General features: G+C 41.9%; 1 long non-coding RNA gene across 1 annotated transcript; it reads right to left on the bottom strand.

Moving 5' to 3' along the window:
- Positions 1-2402: 2402 nt before the first annotated feature.
- Positions 2403-9647, bottom strand: LOC133246575 (uncharacterized). Its single transcript, XR_009736077.1, has 3 exons — positions 6985-9647; positions 6430-6513; positions 2403-4513 (listed from the first exon to the last, which is right to left on the bottom strand). It is a non-coding gene; the product is annotated as an uncharacterized LOC133246575 (long non-coding RNA).
- Between the last annotated feature and the right edge of the window lie 5090 nt (positions 9648-14737).

Here is a 14737-nt window from a genome sequence, read left to right on the forward strand (position 1 = left end):
CATCACCGACTCGATGGACATGAGTTGGAGCAAGCTCCGGGAGTTGGTGATGGACAGTGAGGCCTGGCGTGCTGCATTCCATGGGGTCACAAAGAGTCAGACACAACTGAGCGACTGAACTGAACTGAAACAAAAGAGAGAATAGGGAACACAGCAGGGTTTGTGTGCTTCATTTAGTCATTCATGAATTCAACAAATATTCTGTTTGAGCACGACCTTCCCATCAAAACGTCCCTGATCAGTGTTTAAAATCACCCACCATGGGACTTCCCTGGTGGTCCAGTGGCTAAGACTTCATGCTCCCAATGCAGGTGGCCCAGGTTCAATCCCTGGCCTATTTGGGGAACTAGACACCATGTGGACCAGCTAAAGATCCCACTTGCCTCCACTAAGACCCAATGCAGCCAAATAAATAAATGAAAATCAAATTACCCATTACCACCATTTGCCCACTTTCCACCCTCTTGCCCTTTTTCTTTCTTTTTCAAATTGAGATTTAACCCCATGACATAAAATTCACTCTCTTAAGTGTATAAGTCAGCAGGTTTTAGTATATTTACAAGATTTGGGCAACCATCACTGCTATATAATTCTGGAACATTTTCAACACCCCAGTAGGAAACCCTGTTTCTTTAGCAGTTATTCCATGTTTTTCCTCCCTAGTCACGATCAATCACCAATCTACTTTCTATCTCTGTGAATTGGCCTGTTTGGGGCATTTCATATGGATGGAATCAGGCAATATGTGGCCTTTTGTGTCTGGCTTCTTTTACTTAGCATAATGTTTTCAAAGTGTATCCAGGGATATATCTGTATCTTCATTCCTTTTTCATGGCTGAATATTTTATTGAAAGGATATACCATATTTTTTAAAAAATTCATCAGACATCCGGTCGTTTTCTCGTCTTGACAATCATACAAATGCTGCTATGAACGTTCATGTTTTTGTCCACATATGTGTGGACATGTTCTCAGTTGTTTTATCCTACCCAGGAGTATAATTTCTGAATCACATGGCAGCGTTGTGTTTAACTTTTTGAGGAACTGCTGCACTGTTTTCCAAAGTAGCTGCACCATTTTAAATTCACACCAACAAAATATGAGGATTCCAATTTCTCCACATCCCTGCCAACACTTGGGATTGTCTTGTATTTTTGCTGTCCTAGTGGGTGTGAAATGATAGCTTCTTGTGGTTTTGATTTGCATGTCCCTGATGACTAATGGGGCTGCATGCTTTTTTTCATGTACTTACTGGCTATTTGTATATTTTCTTTAGAAAAAGTATCTTCAAATCCTTTGCCTGTGTTTTAATTGAGTATTCTTTTTATTGTTGAGTTGTAAGAGTTCTTTGAATATTCTAGATACTAGACTCTTGTCATATATGTGATTTGCAAATATCTCCTCCCATTATGTGAGTTGTCTTTTCACTTTCTTAATTGTGCCTTGTGAAGCACAAACCTTTAAATTTTTACAGTTCAATATTTGAAATTCTTCTTTCATTTCTTGTACTTTACATGTTATATCTAGGAAAACTTCATGTAATCCAAGTCACACTTACATATGAAAGAAATTTACACTTACATATTTCCTCTAAGAGTTCAATCATTTTAGCTCTTACATTTAAGTCTTTGATACATTTTGAGTTACTTTTTGTGCATGGTATGAGACAGAAGTCTAACTTCATTCTTTTGCACAAGGATATTCATTTGCTCCATCATTTTTTAAGACTATTCTCCCGACCTTTATATAGTTTTGGAACCTTTGTTGAAAATCAATGCTTTATTTTCTTTATGGCACTTATCATCACCTAAAATTATATAATCTGCCCTGCTCAAATACCCTCACGCCTCTCCCCCCATATTTCCTACACATACACACACACACATGTAAACTAAACTAAGTTTCACAAATTTGTCTCACTTACTGTTTATATCCAATGCTTGTGATATAGTCTGCAATTAATCAACATCTGTTGAATGAATAAATAAATGAGACTCCATTTTTTTTTTTAAGAAAAATAATGGCCACTACACTTCTTAAGTGCAAGGAGTCATTTAATTTAAGGCAAAAAAGATTTGAGTAACGGGTCTAAATGAGATTGCATTACCACTTCCTGGATTGGATGAGAAGAACATAACTAGACAAGTAACTACCCATTGGTACAGAGAGAACCTGCAGAGAACTTGAGTAGAAATCCAAAGGCAGGTGAAAAGGGACTACCCAAGATGCATCACCTGATACTCAGCAACGTCCTCCTGCCCTAAGGACGTCCACTCATCTCGGCATGGAGAGCTCAATGTGCTATACCAGCTGTCCAGCCAAGCTCAGTGTGTACTGCTTTTCCAGTATTCTGATGTTTGGGGTTCTTTAGAAACAGACTCTGTCATCATCGAAAGTTAGTCTATTTAAGGAATGTAGTTTTTATTTGCAATATGTCTTTCAAAAATAAATATTAACCAACATGCTAATTAAAAGATACATTTTTAAGAGACGGATATGAATTTTCTCAAAAAAGCTTTACTTCTGACCATGAATAAAAAGGTTCAGAAACTTTCCCTAAAAGTGAGTAGGTAAAACTCTTAGTCAACCACCTAAAATATATAGAAAAGGTTTTTAATACCTTCCTGAGGCTCCTACTTAGAAAGAGCACGTCCTCCCACTAGTGGAAGAATTAAGTAATTGCTTGATTTTCCAAGAAGGATTCATAGGCTCCATCTTATGGTGAAAAATGTTAGCTAAGCTTTAGAGCCACTAAAAAATTCATTGCCCGCACAAGGACATAAGTTGAAAAAAATCATTGAAAACTGCAGTCTACAAAAGCCAAGAACATAAAGGTCTATGTCGCTGGTAAGTAAAATAAGCCAACTGCCAGGAAATGATCAAACTATTTTTCTGAACTATGATTGCAACCAAGCCACATAATACATGTGTGTATGATATTAACATCTGTATCTCAAATTCAAAATTGGAAAAAAAAAAAAGTTAAGATAAAAATAGGAATATTCTACTTCTAATATTTTATTTCACAATTCATTGACTTTTATTTTGGAACCAGAAATCTGCAACTTTTTCTTTGGCACCAATATGTCACTGTAAATCTTGTTTCAAGTCTGATATGAACACAGAATTCAACCTTGACAGATAGTCTAGATAAGAAGGGATATTTAATATTGGAAAGGAGCTATTGAAAACCATAGGCATTTTCAAAGAGTTTAAAAAAAAACCTTTGCACAATTGCTAGGATGTTTGCGAGAATCTGACTTTCCGGTGTCACTGTATTACATTTCCCATCCTGTGTGCACCACGGGTCACCTTCCATGTTACAGGTAGGGACTGACAAAAAGGCACAGAATGGTGGGAGACTGTCTTCAGAATTGAGATCAATAAGCCACACCAGTGGTCAGTGTATCCATCACGGAATTCAGGCCATCAATTATAGTTCCACCAACTAACTCTAGCACAGAAAAGAGGACCAGATAACACTATGCCAGATAATTGTCTCCATGTTTTATAACTACTGTGGATGGTTTTGCAGGGAAATATTCAAAGCATTTGTTAACCCAAAAGGCCAGTTATGTGGTAACAATCTTTGCTGCTTAACATAAGCAAAGATATTTTTTCCCTCAGATGATGTGAGTTCGTTTCAACAGTTCACCATTTCTCCTTAGCTTCAGCTATGACTTAGCCTCTCCATCTACCTGCAGGGAGCAGACTGCCATGCTGTGTCCAACTCATCAAACAGAGCTTGATGGTCCAAAGTCTAGGAGGTTATCCAGCTTACAGGTGCTGAGCTCTGTGTCTGTGATGTGTTCCATTTTTAACTTCTAGCAGAGAGCAATTCCTGCTGAATAAGGCAAATGAGTAGGTGTAATGACTGTGTCCTTAGATAACTTGCAACATAAAACTTACCTTTAAGGGCAAGTCCAACATTAGCATCATCTTCTATCCCAGAAACATCATCAACATTAAATTGTTTGAAAGTTCCATCTATTACAAAAATGAATTCTTAATTGCTTCCCCGTATTGTGCCTGTCGTGGGCACACTGTCCAAAATATTTTCAATCATAAAAATTCTCAAACCCACAGTGAATAAACAAAACTAATTATTACATCTTAGTACTACTAAATATCTACTCTTAGCTGCAATAGCAAATGTCACAACATTTACTAACTTTTCACACAATTTATCTTTTCATCTCCTAGCCATATTTTCAGGACCTTGAGCAATAGTATTTCCAGTCACATTTGCACGTGCTTCTATCTTTTCAGGACTCAATTTCCGCTATATTCAAAAGACACTCTTTTACAACTTGCTGAATGTGATGTCCCAAGCAGATTTTTCACTTAAATACATAACTGCTTATTTTATGAACAACCAGAACAAGCCTTGTTGACATTTCAGTTCTCTCAGAAGCCCATTAGGTTTTGATCACATCTCTTCCACATCCCTGGTCTTTGTTCTTACAGTGGTTCATTTCATGGGACATCTAGGCTGGTTTTTTTTTCGTTACAGCTGTCAGTGAAAGAAAAAAAAAAAAAGGACACACAACCTAAAATTTACAGGTTATATTTTATTCAGGGACATTAATGAAAGACTGACTATAGCCTGGGAGGCAGCCTCTCAAATAGCTCTAAGAAACTGTTCCAAAGAGGTAAGGGAAGAGCCAGGATATATAGGAGTTTTTGCAGGGGGGAAAAAATATGTAGCTGAACATCAAAAGATTATCGCTAATCACACACACATACAAAATTGACATCACAAGTTAATGAGTTTAGTGCTTTTCTATATATGGGAAGATGCTTTTCAAGTCTGGGCTCATTGAAATTATTCCTTTGATATGCATCTTAACTATCTAGTTATGAGGCTTCCCCTCATATAGCTCAGTTGGTAAAGAATCCGCCTGCAATGCAGGAGATCCCGGTTCAATTCCTGGGTCGAGGAAGATCTCCTGGAGAAAGGATAGGCTACCCACTCTATTATTCTTGGGCTTCCCTTGTGGCTTAGGTGGTAAGGAATCTGCCTGCAATGCGGGAGACCTGGGTACGATCCCTGAGTTCAGAAGATCCCCTGGAGAAGGGAAAGGCTACCCACTCCAGTTTTCTGGCTTGGAGAATTCCATGGACTGTATAGTCCATGGGGTCACAAAGAATCAGACATGACTGAGTGACCTTCACTTAACTATCTAGGGCGTATCTTTTTTTTCTCCATCTGGAATTTCCCCTCAGGGCACACCTTCAGGGGTGGCTACCATGGCTGATGGCTTAATGGTGGGCATAATTCATTGTTTGCTGAAATGGCAGGCAACATTTTTTTTTTGGTCCACATATCCTTTGCCAAATAAGCATATAGGAATGCTTTTAAGTTTATGAAGAACATTTGACCCTCTAGGTTTATCTTCTTTTTCTTCCTTTTCATAGACATGAGAAATATTTTTGCTTTTCTAACATTATACAGTAGAAGTGATTTTCACAAGAGCAAAACTCAGTTTTTAAAAATACTGTAATATTTATAATTCATCCTCTACATCTGGTGTCCCTCTATCTGATGAAGAATTGGCCCTCTGATTCTCCCCCAGGAAGTCATTTGGTCAATTCCACAAAGATGTTGAGAGGTCAAGTTCCTATTGCTCCAGAATCAACCCTGCTGCTGCTAAGTCACTTCAGTCGTGTCAGACTCTGTGCGACCCCATAGACAGCAGCCCACCAGGCTCCCCCATCCCTGGGATTCTCCAGGCAAGAACACTGGAGTGGGTTGCCATTTCCTTCTCCAATGCGTGAAAGTGAAGTTGCTCAGTTGTGTCCAGACCTCAGTGACCCCATGGACTGCAGCCTACAAGGCTTCTCCATCCATGGGATTCTCCAGGCAGGAGTACTGGAGTGGGGTGCCATTGCCTTCTCTGACCTAGAATCGACCTAGAATTGACCCTAGAGCCCATACTATAAACCACACAGGAAAGTACCCCTTACCTGTTGTGGTGGTTATTGTTGTTGAGTCACTAAGTCATGTTTGACTCTTTGTGATTCCATAGACTGTAGCCCACCGGGCTCCTCTGTCCATGGGATTTACCTGGCAAGAATCCTGCAGTGGGTGGCCATTTTCTTCTCCAGGGGATTTTTCCATCCCAGCAATTGAACCTGCATCTCCTGCATTGGCAGGAGGACTTTCTACAGCTGAGCCACCTGAGAAGCACCCCCCTTAGCTGCAGTGGTTCTCAATCTTCCCCTGCTCCATGTTAGACTTGCCATGGGGAGCTTTTGAGATGCCAATGCTCAGGTCTTCCCCACAGCAATTGCTCAGAATTTCTGAGGATACAACCTGGCTATGGATTTTTTTATAAGCCCTTCAGGTAACTCAGGCAATTCTGCTATGCAGGCAGGATTGAGAAGAACCAATGAAAGAAGTGCCAAGAACTAAGATTACATGCTTACCTGAAAAGTTGACCAAAAGGTGGAAACACCAGCCCTACTGTAACCAGCCACGATCACAACAGCAACCCTCCACCTAGGTCTAGGCTTTTAAAAAAAAAAAAAAAAAGGAGGTTCCCGGGATCATACATCAGCTTCCCACTGGCTATCTATTTTACATGTGGTAATGTATATGCTTCCATGCCAAAGCCGGTGCCCTGAGACAACCTAGAGGGATGGGGTGGGAAGGGAGGTGGAAGGCGGGATTAAAGAGGAGGGGACACGTGGCATACACATGACAAATTCATGTTGATGTATGGCCAAAACCATCACAATATTGTAAAGCAATTATCCTCCAGTTAAATAAATAAAGTTAATAAAAAAAAAAGCGGAGGGAAGGGAGGGAGAGGTAGGTGACGTGAGTCACAGGCAGCACAGTGGGGAGTTGCCCCAGAGCCCTCTGAGGCACTCATTCAGGGTCCTCAGGAGACAGCCGGTATGGGGATGATGCCTGCTCCCAGAGGCATCATGGCCAGATGGTGTCAGAGGAGCAGCAGCATCCTCAGGGAGCACACTTACCACGCCACCAGGAGAATAGTGAGACATCCCCAGTCCCTTCTCTCCCATGTGAGGACCCTGCAGGAAGAGGAAAGAGAAACGGGTGTTCCCATTCCCACTCAACCCAAGCAGATGGGGTCTCAGCTCAAGCTGTGCTTGGGGAAAAATAGAGAAGATAAGATTCAAACCAGTATGAAACAAAATTGGATTGAGTCAAAGAAGACTAGAAAAGATCCAGCCTGCCTAAGATATCACTGTGGGATTGAAACCGAGCAGGACCCTGTGGGGTCCTCCTGGGTAAGAAAACCTCTCCATGTCCCCTGTTTCTTGTTTGTAGGCAATGGTTTTAGACTCCTAGACCTTTCTCTGAGTTCCAAAGAGCAGATATAAGCAGTTCCAGCTAGGGAAGTGAGGGAAAGCAGAAACAAAGGAAAACAAGCCCAACAAACTATTGTCTTGATTTATGACCCTACACTGCAGAGACTGCATCCTGTGGCTTTAACCGGCTGCCCCAAGCGGACTTGAAATTGATGGCACCAGGAGGATCAATTAAGAACTGAAGCTTCTGAATCATCACAGAAGCTCTAAGTAAATAATAAAATGCCTCAGCCATGGCTTCTGCTCTCTCCTGGAAAGAAGTTGCTACATCACAAGACCATGATTTACTAATCGGCTTTGCAGGCATGCATAGATCAGTTGCAATCACCAAAGACACCTCAGATCACAAGACGGCGCCGGGAAGTCTGCAGCTGAGGCCTTATCAGGAAGGTGAAATCACAGAGACGTCTTCTTCTTTACCTTTTTGCCTTTAAAAGCCTTGCATCCCAGCCAACCAGATGGATCTGAGTCTAGGTCTCCACCTTCTGAGTTGCACCTCCTCTACTAACAAAAGTAGTGGAGGTCTTCCCTGGTAGATCAGATGATAATGAATCTGCCTGCAATGCAGGAGACCCATGTTCCATCCCTGAGTCAGGAAGATTCCCTGGAGGAGGGCTTGGCAACTAGTCTTGCCTAGAGAATCCAATGGACAGGGGACCCTGGCAGGCTACAGTCATAGGGTTGCAAAAGAATTGAACACGACTACGGAGAAGGCAATGGCACCCCACTCCAGTACTCTTGCCTGAAAAACCCCATGGACGGAGGAGCCTGGTAGGCTGCAGTCCATGGGGTTGCTAAGAGTCGGACATGACTGAGCAACTTCACTTTCACTTTTCACTTTCATGCATTGGAGAAGGAAATGGCAACCCACTCCAGTGTTCTTGTCTGAAGAATCCCAGGGATGGAGGAGCCTGGTAGGAGGCCGTCTATGGGGCCGCACAGAATCAGACAAGTCTGAAGTGACCTATCAGCAGTAGCAGCAGCAAGGGATACTACTGATATATTTTTCTCTGCTCCAAACTCTATTTCTTATGGTGCCTCGGACACATGAACTTGGGTTCAACATTAGGATGAGAGAAGATTCAAAAGCAGAGGGTTGAACACTCTGACTGAAGGGAAAATCTTGTTCATGTTTATCCCTCTCACAGAGTTGATGCTGCTCCCTAAACCAATGATACTTTAGTGTTTTCTCAGTCATACTAGGCTTAAATACTATGACTCTAAGATTTCCTTAGGATTTCTATACTCCCTGAGGTGATACATATGTTTCTTGGAGATCAAACAGAGACTTGAAGGGGGACAGGAGGGGAAAAGGAGGTAGGGAGTCTCCTCCATGGATGTTCCTCTGTCCTTGCATTGGCTTCATCTGGACCCAAGCTTGCAAGACTTCCTTGGTAGGAGACTCCAAGACTCCAGACTCCCTTGGAATCTAACTCCCTCAGCAAATTTTCAAACTCTTTTTCTGAACACAAGGCAGAAACAGCAATTCTACCAAGGGTGGATGGATGGTGGGACAGCTGGAGTATGCCTGCAAAGCCCCCTCTGCCACTGACACCCACACACAGCCATGAGGGATGCGCCACGAAGTAGGGCCCCTTTCAGAGGGATGCTTACCCTCAATAACTCTTCCCTCCCCCTCTCTCATTCCTCTTTCTTAGAAAAGCATTTACTAGTCTCTATGGTGGGGCCTGACAGAGAAGTGAAAGGAAAATGGCTCCCTAAACATATGTTCTTCCAAAGTTGTTCTGTCCTACACTTGGACCAGTTTTTGAACTTAATAGCTGATAATTTGAAAACTTTGGTATTTGGTTCCACCATGAGAGTTTCCCCAAAATAAAGGTGCCTCCATTCTAGCTCCCCAAATGAGAGTCAAAAAACAAATAATAAGTTGACCCCACATCCCTATAAATACAGTGCCTGCCCACCATTGCTCTCACCTCTTAAAATCACAGAAAAATGAAAGAACACCAATAGAAGATGGTACCAAATGAATAGAAATCAAGGATATTGTGCAAGAAATTTGGGGAGATCTTATTTATTATAAATTTGTATAAGTTGGGACCAAAAAAAACAAAAAATGAATTTGTTGCTTCATAATGGGCCTTAGGAAGCATCACTATGAACAAAGCTAGTGGAGGTGATGGAATCCCAGGTGAGCTATTTCAAATCCTAAAAGATGATGCTGTGAAAGTGCTGCACTCAATATGCCAGCAAATTTGGAAAACTCAGCAGTGGCCACAGGACTGGAAAACATCAGTTTTCATTCCAATCCCAAAGAAAGGCAATGCCAAAGAATGCTCAAACTACTGCACAATTCCACTCATCTCAGTTCAGTTCAGTTCAGTTGCTCAGTCGTGTCCGACTCTTTGCAACCCCATGGACTGCAGCACGCCAGGCCACCCTTACGGCAGGCCAGTCCATCACCAACTCTCGGAGTTCACTCAGACTCATTTCCATTGAGTCGATGATGCCATCCAGCCATCTCATCCTCTGTCGTCCCCTTCTCCTCCTGCTCTCAATCCCTCCCAGCATCAGAGTTTTTTCCAATGAGTCATCTCTTCGAATGAGGTGGCCAAAGTACTGGAGTTTCAGCTTTAGCATCATTCCTTCCAAAGAACACCCAGGACTGATCTCCTTTAGAATGGACTGGTTGGATCTCCTTGCAGTCCAAGGGACTCTCAAGAGTCTTCTCCAACACCACAGTTCAAAAGCATCAATTCTCCGGTGCTCAACTTTCTTCACAGTCCAACTCTCACATCCATACATAACCACTGGAAAAACCTTAGCCTTGATTAGATGGACCTTTGTTAGCAAAGAAATGTCTCTGCTTTTTAATATGCTCCCTAGGTTGGTCATAACTTTCCTTCCAAGGAGTAAGCATCTTTTAATTTCATGGCTACAGTCACCATTTGCAGTGATTTTGGAGCCCAAAAAAATAAAGTCTGACACTGTTTCCACTGTTTCCCCATCTATTTCCCATGAAGTGATGGGAAAAGATGCCATGATCTTCGTTTTCTGAATGTTGAGTTTTAAGCCAACTTTTTCACTCTCCTCTTTCACTTTCTTCAAGAGGCTTTTTAGTTCCTCTTCACTTTCTGCCATAAGGGTGGTGTCATCTGCATATCTGAGGTTATTGATATTTCTCCCGGCAATCTTGATTCCAGCTTGTGCTTTTTCCAGCCCAGCGTTTCTCATGATGTACTCTGCTTATAAGTTAAATAAGCAGGGTGACAATATACAGCCTTGAAGTACTCCTTTCCTGATTTGGAACCAGTCTGTTGTTTCATGTCCAGTTCTAACTGTTGCTTCCTGACCTCCATATAGGTTTCTCAAGAGGCAGATCAGGTGGTCTCGTATTCCCATCTCTTTCAGAATTTTCCACAGTTTATTGCGATCCACCCAGTCAAAAGCTTTGGCATAGTCAATAAAGCAGAAATAGATGTTTTTCTGGAACTCTCTTTCTTTTTCCATGATCCAGCAGATGTTGGCAATTTGATCTCTGGTTCCTCTGCCTTTTCTAAAGCCAGCTTGAACATCAGGAAGTTCACGGTTCACATATTGCTGAAGCCTGGCTTGGAGAATTTTGAGCATTACTTTACTGGTGTGTGAGATGAGTGCAATTGTGTGGTAGTTTGAGCATTCTTTGGCATTGCCTTTCTTTGGGATTGGAATGAAAACTAACGTTTTCCAGTCCTGTGGCCACTGCTGAGTTTTCCAAATTTGCTGGCATATTGAGTGCAACACTTTCACAGAATCATCTTTCAGGATTTGAAATAGCTCAACTGGAATTCCATCACCTCCACTAGCTTTGTTCATAGTGATGCTTTCTAAGGCCCACTTGACTTCACATTCCAAGATATCTGGCTGTAGGTCAGTGATCACACCATCGTGATTATCTTGGTCATGAAGATGTACAGTTCTTCTGTGTATTCTTGCCACCTCTTCTTAATATCTTCTGCTTCTGTTAGGTCCATACCATTTCTGTCTTTTCTCGAGACCATCGTTGCATGAAATTTTCCCTTGGTATCTCTAATTTTCTTGAAGAAATCTCTGGTCTTTCCCATTCTGTTGTTTTCCTCTATTTCTTTGCATTGATCGCTGAGGAAGGCTTTCTTATTTCTCCTTGCTATTCTTTGGAACTCTGCATTCAGATGCTTATATCTTTCCTTTTCTCCTTTGCTTTTTGCTTCTCTTCTTTTCACAGCTATTTGTAAGGCCTCCCCAGACAGCCTTTTTGCTTCTTTGCATTTCTTTTCCATGGGGATGGTCTTGATCCCTGTCTCCTGTACAATGTCACAAACCTCCATCCATAGTTCATCAGGCACTCTATCTGAGTCCCTTAAATCTATTTCTTACTTCCACTGTATAATCATAAGGGATTTGATTTAGGTCATACCTGAATGGTCTAGTGGTTTTCCCTACTTTATTCAATTTCAGTCTGAATTTGGCAATAAGGAGTTCATGATCTGAGCCACAGTCAGCTCCCAGTCTTGTTTTTGCTGACTGTATAGAGCTTCTCCATCTGTGGCTGCAAAGAATATAATCAATCTGATTTCGGTGTTGACCATCTGGTGATGTCCATGTGCAGAGTCTTCTCTTGTGTTGTTGGAAGAGGGTGTTTGCTATGACCAGTGTGTTCTCTTGGCAAAACTCTATTAGCCTTTGCCCTGCTTCATTCCGTATTTCAAGGCCAAATTTGCCTGTTACTCCAGGTGTTTCTTGACTTCCTAGTTTTGCATTCCAGTCCCCTATAATGAAAAGGACATCTTTTTTTGGTGTTAGTTCTAAAAGGTCTTGTAGGACTTAATAGAACTGTTCAACTTCAGCTTCTTCAGCGTTACTGGTTGGGGCATAGACTTGGATTACTGTGATATTGAATGGTTTGCCTTGGAAACAAACAGAGATCATTCTGTCATTTTTGAGATTGCATCCAAGTACTGCATTTCGGACTCTTGTTGACCATGATGGGAACTCCATTTCTTTTAAAGGTTTCCTGCCCGCAGTAGAAGATATAATGATCATCTGAGTTAAATTCACCCATTCCAGTCCATTTTAGTTAGCTGATTCCTAGAATGTCGACATTCACTCTTGCCATCTCCTGTTTGACCACTTCCAATTTGCCTTGATTCATGGACCTGACATTCCAGGTTCCTATGCAATATTGCTCTTTACAGCATCAGACCTTGCTTCTATCACCAGTTACGTCCACAACTGGGTATTGTTTTTACTTTGGCTCCATCCCTTCATTCTTTCTAGAGTTATTTCTCCACTGATCTCCAGTAGCATATTGGGCACCTACAGACCTGGGGAGTTCCTCTTTCAGTATCCTATCATTTTGCCTTTTCATACTGTTCATGGGGTTCTCAAGGCAAGAATACTGAAGTGGTTTGCCATTCCCTTCTCCAGTGGGCCACATTCTGTCAGACCTCTCCACCATGACCCGCCCATCTTGGGTGGCCCCACAGGGCATGGCTTAGTTTCATTGAGTTAGACCAGGCTGTGGTCCGTGATTGACTAGTTTTCTGTGAGTATGGTTTCAGTGTGTCTGCCCTCTGATGCCCTCTCGCAACACTTTCCGTCTTACTTGGGTTTCTCTTACCTTGGACATGAGGTATCTCTTCAAGGCTGCTCCAGCAAAGTGCAGCCACAGCTCCTTACCTGGGATGAGGGGTATCTCCTCACCACCGCCCTTCCTGACCTTGAACGTGGAGTGGCTCTCTCAGCTTTCTGCCTTCCTGCGCCCGTGCAGCCACCGTTCCTTGGACAAGGGGTCTCACACACTCATCTCACACACTAGTAAAGTAATGCTCAAAATTCCCCAAGCCAGGCTTCAACATTACATGAACCGTGAACTTCCAGATATTCAAGCTGGTTTTAGGAAAGGCAGAGGAACCAGAGGTCAAATTGCCAACATCTGCTGGATCATCAAAAAAGCAAGAGGGTTCCAGAAAAACATCTACTTCTGCTTCATTGACTATGCCAAAGCATCTGACTGTGTGGATCACAATCAACTGTGGAAAATTCTGAAAGAGATGGGAATACCAGACCACGTGACCTGCCTCTTGAGAAATCTGTGTGCAGGTCAGGAAGCAACAGTTAGAACTGGACATGGAACAACAGACTGGTTCCAAATCAGGAAAGGAGTACTTCAAGGCTGTATATTGTCACCCTGCATATTTAACTTATATGCAGAGTACATCATGAGAAATGCTGAACTGGATGAAGCACAAGCTGGAACGAAGATTGCCAGGAGAAATATCAATAACCTCAGATATGCAGATGACACCATCTTTATGGTGGAAAGTGAAGAAGAATCGAAGAGCCTCTTGATGAAAGTGAAAGAGGAGAGTGAAAAAGTTGGCTTAAAACTCAACATTCAGAAAACTAAGATCATGGCATCAGGCCCCATCACTTCATGGGAAATAGATGGGGAAAGAGTGGCTGACTTTATTTTTCTGGGCTCCAAAATCACTGCAGATGGTAACTGCAGCCATGAAATTAAAAGATGCTTACTCTTTGGAAGGAAAGTTATGACCAACCTAGGGAGCATATTAAAAAGCAGAGACATTACTTTACCAACAAAGGTCCGTCTAGTCAAGGCTATGGTTTTTCCAGTAGTCATGTATGGATGTGAGTGTTAGACTATAAAGAAAGCTGAGAGGCAAAGAATTGATGCTTTTGAACTGTGGTGTTGGAGAAGACTCTTGAGAGTCCCTTGGACTGCAAGGAGATCCAACCAGTCCATCCTAAAGGAAATCATTCCTGAATATTCATTGGAAGGACTGATGCTGAAGCTGAAACTCCAATACTTTGGCCACCTCATGCAAAGAGCTGACTCATTGGAAAAGACTGATGCTGGGAGGGATTGGGGGCAGGAGGAGAAGGGGACGACAGAGGATGAGATGGCTGGATGGCATCATCAACTCAATGGACATGAGTTTGGGTAAACTCCAGTAGTTGGTGATGGACAGGGAGACCTGGAGTGCTGCAGTCCATGGGGTTGCAAAGAGTTGGACACGACCGAGTGACTGAACTGAACTGAATATGTGAAAGCTGCTGACAAGTATGACTCTATTAGTACAAGTAAGATAAGTTAATGACTCTGTTACTAAAGATGCAGAACTTGTCAAAGAATCTTATTTCCTGTCTCTACCTATTATGAATAAATAGTCGTTTGTGTACCAGTCTTGGCTTGACATGAATTTTCATTTCTATAAACAACGCTTTCTTAATTTTGTAATATATGGCTGTGTCTGGTGATATTTTTATACAAATATTATTCAATAATACAATTTTATAATAAAATAAAAATTCCTGTATTTGAAATAAAATTAATTTGGGTTAGGGAAATCCATTTTATTACTTCTCCGTTTATATTATAAGTATAGGACAAGTA

This window comes from Bos javanicus, chromosome 4 (assembly GCF_032452875.1).
Source record: "Bos javanicus breed banteng chromosome 4, ARS-OSU_banteng_1.0, whole genome shotgun sequence".
Taxonomy (NCBI): domain Eukaryota; kingdom Metazoa; phylum Chordata; class Mammalia; order Artiodactyla; family Bovidae; genus Bos; species Bos javanicus.